The sequence below is a fragment of the Bufo bufo genome, chromosome 4, assembly GCF_905171765.1.
Source record: "Bufo bufo chromosome 4, aBufBuf1.1, whole genome shotgun sequence".
NCBI lineage: Eukaryota > Metazoa > Chordata > Amphibia > Anura > Bufonidae > Bufo > Bufo bufo.
In genome coordinates, this window is record NC_053392.1 from 530,410,994 (window position 1) to 530,419,673 (window position 8,680).

Below are 8,680 nucleotides of genomic sequence, written 5' to 3' on the forward strand. Positions count from 1 at the left end.
ACACAAACGTATTTTTTTGCGGTCCGCAAAAACGGGTCCCGTTTTTCCGTGATCCGTGACCGTTTTTTCGTCCGTGGGTCTTCTTTGATTTTTGGAGGATCCACGGACATGAAAAAAAAGTCGTTTTGGTGTCCGCCTGGCCGTGCAGAGCCAAACGGATCCGTCCTGAATTACAATGCAAGTCAATGGGGACGGATCCGTTTGACGTTGACACAATATGGTGCCATTTCAAACGGATCCGTCCCCATTGACTTTCAATGTAAAGTCTGGAGTCCCTTTTATACCATCGGATCGTAGTTTTCTCCAATCCGATGGTATATTTTAACTTGAAGCGTCCCCATCACCATGGGAACGCCTCTATGTTAGAATATACTGTCGGATATGAGTAATCGTGAAACCTCATTTCCGACAGCATATTCTAACACAGAGGCGTTCCCATGGTGATGGGGACGCTTCTAGTTAGAATATACTACAAACTGTGTACATGACTGCCCCCTGCTGCCTAGCAGCATCCGATCTCTTACAGGGGGCCGTGATCAGCACAATTAACCCCTCAGGTGCCGCACCTGAAGGGGTTAATTGTACTATCATATCCCCCTGTAAGAGATCAGGGCTGCCAGGCAGCAGGGGGCAGACCCCCCCCGACCCCCCCCCCCTCCCCAGTTTGAATATCATTGGTGGCCAGTGCGGCCCCCCCCCTTCCTCCCTCTATTGTAATAAATCGTTGGTGGCACAGTGTGCGCCCCCCCCCCCTTCCTCCCTCTATTGTAATAAATCGTTGGTGGCACAGTGTGCGTCCCCCCCTCCTCCCTCTATTGTAATAAATCGTTGGTGGCACAGTGTGCGCCCCCATTGGCCCCCCCTCCCTCTATAGCATTAACAACATTGGTGGCCAGTGTGCGGCCTCCCATCTACCCCCCCCCCCCTTGATCATTGGTGGCAGCGGGTTACTAGCAATAGTACAATAGTAAAAGATTTATACTTACCTGGGAGCTGCGATGTCTGTGTCCGGCCGGGAGCTCCTCCTACTGGTAAGTGACAGTTCATTTAGCAATGACACTTACCAGTAGGTGGAGCTCCCGGCCGGACACGAACATCGCAGCAGCAGCCAGCAGCAGGTAAGTATGAATCTTCTACTATTGTACTATTGCTAAGTAACCATGGCAACCAAGACTGTAGTAGCGTCCTAGTTGCCATGGTTACCGATCGGAGCCCCAGCGATTAAACTGGGACTCCGATCGGAACTCCGCTGCCACCAATGATGGGGGGGGGGGGGGAGAGGGGAGAGGGGAGATGGGAGGCCGCACACTGGCCACCAATGTTGTTAATGCTATAGAGGGGGGGGGGGGCGATGGGGGGCGCACACTGTGCCACCAACGAATTATTACAATAGAGGGAGGGAGGGGGGGAGCGCACAATGTGCCACCAACGAATTATTTCAATAGAGGGAGGGGGGGGCCGCACTGGCCACCAACCTATTATTACAATAGAGGGGGGAGGGGGCCGCACTGGCCACCAATGATATTCAAACTGGGGAGGGGGGGAGGGTCTGCCCCCTGCTGCCTGGCAGCCCTGATCTCTTACAGGGGGCCGTGATCAGCACAATTAACCTGAAGGGGTTAATTGTACTGATCACGGCCCCCTGTAAGAGATCGGGTGCTGCCAGGCAGTAGGGGGCAGTCTTGTACACAGTTTGTAGTGTATTCCAACTAGAAGCGTCCCCATCACCATGGGAACGCTTCTGTGTTAGAATATACTGTCGGTTCTGAGTTTTCACGAAGTGAAAACTCAGCTTTGAAAAAGCTTTTATGCAGACGGATCTTCGGATCCGTCTGTATAAAAAGTAACCTACGGCCACGTATCACGGACACGGATGCCAATCTTGTGTGCATCCGTGTTCTTTCACGGACCCATTGACTTGAATGGGTCCGTGAACCGTTGGCCGTGAAAAAAATAGGACAGGTCATATTTTTTTCACGGCCAGGAAACACGGATCACGGATGCGGCTGCAAAACGGTGCATTTTCCGATTTTTCCACGGACCCATTGAAAGTCAATGGGTCCGCGAAAAAAAAAACGGAAAACGGCACAACGGCCACGGGTGCACACAACGGTCGTGTGCAGGAGGCCTAAATGTATCATTTTAAAGGAAAAATACGTTGATTCCAATTTTCACGGTGTCAACAAATCCCAAAAAAGTTGGGACAAGTAGCAATAAGAGGCTGGAAAAAGTAAATTTGAGCATAACGAAGAGCTGGAAGACCAATTAACACTAATTAGGTCAATTGGCAACATGATTGGGTATAAAAATAGCTTCTCAGAGTGGCAGTGTCTCTCAGAAGCCAAGATGGGTAGAGGATCACCAATTCCCACAATGTTGCGCAGAAAGATAGTGGAGCAATATCAGAAAGGTGTTACCCAGCAAAAAATTGCAAAGACTTTGCATCTATCATCATCAACTGTGCATAACATCATCCGAAGATTCAGAGAATCTGGAACAATCTCTGTGCGTAAGGGTCAAGGCCGTAAAACCATACTGGATGCCCATGATCTCCAGGCCCTTAAATGACACTGCACCACAAACAGGAATGCTACTGTAAAGGAAATCACAGAATGGGCTCAGGAATACTTCCAGAAACCATTGTCAGTGAACACAATCCACCGTGCCATCCGCCGTTGCCAGCTGAAACTCTACAGTGCAAAGAAGAAGCCATTTCTAAGCAAGATCCACAAGCTCAGGCGTTTTCACTGGGCCAGAGATCATTTAAAATGGAGTGTGGCAAAATGGAAAACTGTTCTGTGGTCAGACGAGTCACGATTCGAAGTTCTTTTTGGAAATCTGGGACGCCATGTCATCCGGACCAAAGAGGACAAGGACAACCCAAGTTGTTATCAACGCTCAGTTCAGAAGCCTGCATCTCTGATGGTATGTGGTTGCATGAGTGCGTGTGGCATGGGCAGCTTGCATGTCTGGAAAGGCACCATCAATGCAGAAAAATATATTCAGGTTCTAGAACAACATATGCTCCCATCCAGACGTCATCTCTTTCAGGGAAGACCCTGCATTTTTCAACAAGATAATGCCAGACCACATTCTGCATCAATCACAACATCATGGCTGCGTAGGAGAAGGATCCGGGTACTGAAATGGCCAGTCTGCAGTCCAGATCTTTCACCTATAGAGAACATTTGGCGCATCATAAAGAGGAAGGTGCAACAAAGAAGGCCCAAGACGATTGAACAGTTAGAGGCCTGTATTAGACAAGAATGGGAGAGCATTCCTATTTCTAAACTTTGAGAAACTGGTCTCCTCGGTCCCCAGACGTCTGTTGAGTGTTGTAAGAAGAAGGGGAGATGCCACACAGTGGTGAAAATGGCCTTGTCCCAACTTTTTGGGGATTTGTTGACACCATGAAATTCTGATTCAACATATTTTTCCCTTAAAATGGTAAATTTTCTCAGTTTAAACTTTTGTTCCATGATTTATGTTCTATTCTGAATAAAATATTAGAAGTTCGCACCTCCACATCATTGCATTCAGTTTTTATTCACGATTTGGATAGTGTCCCAACTTTTTTAGAATCCGGTTTGTATATTCTGTTTTTTCACGCAGCCCTGGCCCCATAGAAGTGAATGGGGCTTCAGTAAAAAACGCATTGCACCCGCGCGGAAAAAAAACTGAACAACTGAACACAATCGCAGACAAAACCGACTGAACTTGCTTGCAAAATGGTGCGGGTTTCCCTGAACGCATCTGGAGCCAATCCGCCACGCTCGTGTGAAAGAGGCCTAACCGGCAGTTAGGTTCTCTGCTGAAAGGTTCTCTGTAATGCACAAAGCAGCTGCATCATGAAATGGGTTGTCCCAAGATTGGAACGTACCCCCCATCCTGTGGAGAGTATCACTTCTGACCACTGGGACAAGTTTCCGGAATGGAAGTCCTCCCCCCTGTATGAATGAAGCAGAGTACAGCATTTGCCTACCTCTGGCCGTTCCCTAATGCTCAAGTACTGCTCCATTCAAATATGGGGATCGGGGACCTCCACTCTTGCGATCACTGTCCCAGCAGTCAGACCCCATCAATTAAAAATGTATCCAGTCTTGGGACAACCCCTTTAAGGCGTTAAAGGGGTACTGAACTTTCAAAAACCTTTGATATGTCATAGCGACATATTACAGGATTTGATCAGTGTGGATGCGGATCTGAGTGCTGAGACCCCCGCCAATTGCTAGAACAAGGAGAGTGAAGAGCTCACATAAGGTGCTGTCTCTCCTCGCTGCAGGAGATGGAATCTAGACGGGCTCATAGACTTTCTCCTGAGCTCGTCTCCTTCAGCGGGAAGAGAACACTTCTCTCTCCTCGTTCTAGCGATCCCGGGGGTCTCAGCACTCAGACTCCCTCTGATCAAATCCATTAATATGTCACTTTGACATAGTAAACGTCTTTTGGAAGGTTCAGTGACCCTTTAAACACGTATAATAATAATGTATTTGTGGCACGATATTACAGTACCATATACATCTCTAATAAGTTATATATAAAGACGATCTTCAGAAATACCTGAAGCGTATTATTCACTGGAGCAGAGCGCCAGCCCACGTACAAGATGCATTTGATTTATTTGCCCCGCATCAGTAAGATTCTGGAAGATTTAATCTTATTTCTGGATGAGCATGAACATGACCTTCCTGTTCTCTGTCCCGTTGTGGACACCTGCACATAGCTACAGTACACCGCTGGAGCAGGACATTTGTGGGTGTAACAATAAAACTGGTGCATTTTATTCTAAAATACAAAACATTCTGTGATCTCTATATTGTAGCAATGACTATTTTAAGGGCTCATGCACACGGCCGTTGCCCGCCCGTGGACGTATTGCGGCCCGCATACAGCGGGTTCGCAATGCACGGGCAACGGCCGTGTGCACCCCTCATCACGGATGCGGACCCGTTCACTTGAATGGGTCCACAATCCGGGAGATGCGGTGCGGTGTGGAACGGAAGCACGGATCGGAAGCCCACGGAAGCACTACGGAGTGCTTCCGTGGTGTTTCTCTCCGTGCCTCCGCACCACAAAACAATTTTGCATGTTCCATTTTTTTTACGGTGCGGACGGATCACGGACACATTCAAGTTGAATGAGTCTCGATCCGTCCCGGCTGCCGCACGGATGTTGCCCATGCATTGGGGACTGCAAATTGCGGTCCCCAAGGCACGTAACAGCCGTGTGCATGAGCCCTAAAGCAGGGTTTTTCAACTCCAGTCCTTGGGACCCACCTACCGGTCATGATTTGAGAATATCCCACAGAATGAATACCTGTGGTAAGTTCTGATGCATGGACACTAATCATATCACCTGCTCAATAGTAAGGAAATCCTGAAAACATGACTGGTAGGTGGATCCCAAGGGCCGGAGTTGAGAAACTGGTTTAAAGGGTTTTCTATGATAACAAAAAGGTCCCCCCCAGAATCAGCTGTTATTGATGGGCTATATGTGCTGATTCACATCTGTGTTTAACTGATCTGGCAGTGGAACAGTCTGCTGAACTTCACGGGATCCAGCATAGCCAGACATAGCGATGTACTGGAATCTTAAAGTGGCCTGAAAAACAAAAAAAAACAAAAAGAGGCCTCATGTTGTAGGTGGGTCCAAATTGACAGAAGAACAGGCAACATAGGAAGGCAGGGACAACAGAAGTAGTTGGGTCTGGTAATACCATAGTGCAGCATAAAATACCGCTCTAGCAGGACCAAATACCACAGTGCATACCCCATAAATACTTGGTGCTCCTAGCATTAATAATCACTGCCGGATCCCATTATAGTCAGTTGGGTCCGGTGAGCTCCAAGTGGGTGTTCCTCTGCCAGAACAGCCTGCTGGATCAGTTAAATGCAGATGTGAATCAGCCCTTTTGGTGCTGCAGCTTATACAGAATAGTTCCAATGAGCTGCAATATCAGACGCAACCTATGGACAAGAGTGGTGCTGTAACCTAAAAAATCGGATAAAAAGCTGATACATTTTAGCTGCAACTGACAACACCTTTAATTTATTTTTAAACTAATTAGGCTACTTTCACACTACCGTTCAGAGCGGATCTGTCTGGGGTCTGCCCAGACGGATCCGCTCATATAATGCAGACTTTGGATCCGTTCAGAACGGATCCATCTGCATTATATTGTAGAAAAAATTCTAAGTCTGAAAGTTGTTCAGACGGATCCGTCCAGACTTTACATTGAAAGTCAATGGGGGACAGATCCGTTTGAAAATTGAGCCATACTGTGTCAAATTCAAACGGATCCGTCCCCATTGACTTACATTGTAAGTCTGGACGGATCCGTTTGCCTCCGCACGGCCAGGCGGATACCCGAACGCTGCAAGCAGCGTTCAGGTGTCCGCTTGCTGAGTGGAGCGGAGGACAAACGGTGCCAGACTGATGCATTCTGAGCGGATCCGCGTCCACTCAGAATGCATTAGGGCTGGACGGATGCGTTCGGGGCCGCTTGTGAGAGCCTTCAAACGGAGCTCACAAGTGGAGCCCCGAACGCAGGTGTGAAAGTAGCCTTAGGCAGCTAGATTCTGTGGCTGTAAGATGGCCACATACAACTAGGACGGAATAATTCATAGTCAACTGCATCATTTTAAATTTTTCTTTGACATTTGACAGTGGTGGAAAATCAGAGTCTCCGGCATCCACTGACTTTTTATCTGATGGTAAGTAGAGCAGAGCAGTACCTACCGTAGAAGTGAGGCACATAACTACAATGGCGGTTGTATTGATGGATGGCTGGACCAGAAGTAGCATATTGTGGCACATTATACCACCCGAGGAGAGCCAAATACCACGGTCCATCACAAAATACCACCACCAGCACAAAATACATCCCCAAAAAGCGTCACCATGCTGCTGTGGTCTGTATTTGTAGACCCCACTGGTCAGGAAAAAGCCTTACATGTCAATAAGGGGCATACTCAATAACCCTGCTTGACTTTGCAGTGATAACTTTGTACAATCAACAGTAACATAACAATGATATTGAAATATGAGATACAGTAACTATAAGATAGGATATTAGAAGTAACTGAGTAGTTACATGGCTATATAAAAGCACGACGCAGAAGGCTGAGTCCATCTACAGGTTAAGGAACTGCAACATGAGTACTTACACTCTTTATCATTTCTAGTGGGAAGTACATTATTCATACCTCAGCTGCTGCATAACCTCTTTCTCACTGCCCACCAGTGATTAATACAAAATGCTTATCTCTTTGAAAATGCAGGTTTTCAGTATTTGATTGATGTTATGATGTTTTGCAGCAGCGGACACAGAACTGTATAATCCGAGCTGCAGCTGCTGAAGAACCTCCTTTTTTTTTAAAGAGAGAGGAAGTGTGACGTCTACTGTAAGCCAATGATTTGCTGGCACAGAAGAAAAAAATTCCTCCAAAAGCAACTACTTCTGAAGAAAGAGAGGAATTATGTCTCTGTATAATCATCAGGTTCTGACATCAGAATGATACAAATATTTACAGAAAATATTGACTGACCTGTATGATAATAGTAATAATAAACAGCAAAGATGTATCAAGTCATACACATGAATATGTAATAATATATATACCATTTCCTAAATGTGTATACACTAAAAAAATAAAAGCTTCCAAAATATACTAAGAATGGAAAATGACATTAATAATAATCACATCTTACCTGTAATTTTACAAATAAAACTTGACGAAGGAATCTCAGTTTCGTACTTTGCTCTGTAAAATCTGTAGAGAGTAGGAGCCAAGAAAAGAGCTCTGTCAAAGATGTCTTTGGGTTCTTTCCCTCTCCCACCTCTGATGAGACACTGGTGCCTGTGGTATGCAGTGGGAGGTCTTTGTTCCCTTTAATCACTATGAACCCTGTACATTGGTCTAGTTATTGTGTATAAATAATAATTACATGTTATTTTGGAGAAGAAAACCTACCACATGATAGTAATAGCATAGTGCCTAGAGAACAAGACAAGGATTTCTATGATAGCAGTACACAGCGCTATCTTCTTGAACAGAAAGTTATTACAGGTCATCGCTTCCAGTTCCCAAAAATAAGGGGTTTATTCCTCATGTTAGGATAGGAGAAGAGTCGCAAGTTGGCCTTTCTTTCTTTGAAGGAGTACATAATTCAGATATACAGATATAACTTTTTATGGACATTGCTGTTTTCTTACAGCTGGTTCAAGTTTTTGTAGCACTCATCAGTGCAAGATATAATGTAACAAATGTAAAGTTAATACCTTAATATGGGAGATTTCGTATGGTTTTAATAAAGAAAAGTGATACTTGGTCGCCTCCTGCCTCTTGAGACAATTCTATCCAAGTTGGCTTTGACCAACCAAGTACCAAGGTCTAGTGCAAATGGACTTTCAACCCTGAATCTGACAGGCATGGAATAATGAAAATCTTCTTCAAAGTTTAAAGACGGAAAATAAAATTTAAAGAGGCCCGAGATTTTAGTCTGGTAGCATGATGATGTCACCACTGCTGGGAGGAGGAAAGAAGAAGAGTGGGGAGGAGCAGAGCTCACTGCTGATGGGCACCACTGGGCTCCACAATGGATAAGTACAGCCCCTTGGGCTCTTTTCAAACTAAGTAGCATATTGGTTAAAACATGCTTTTTGGGGGTTAGAGAACCT

The 8,680-nt window shown here is 45.8% G+C and overlaps 1 protein-coding gene across 1 annotated transcript in view; it reads right to left on the reverse strand.

Moving 5' to 3' along the window:
- LOC120998896 (leucine-rich repeat neuronal protein 4-like) overlaps positions 1–7,835 on the reverse strand; it is a 53,418-nt gene extending 45,583 nt beyond the window's left edge. The window contains exon 1 of the mRNA XM_040429775.1: positions 7,711–7,835. The gene's annotated coding sequence lies outside the window, so the exon portion shown is untranslated. The remainder of the gene's footprint in view (positions 1–7,710) is intronic.
- Positions 7,836–8,680: the final 845 nt, after the last annotated feature.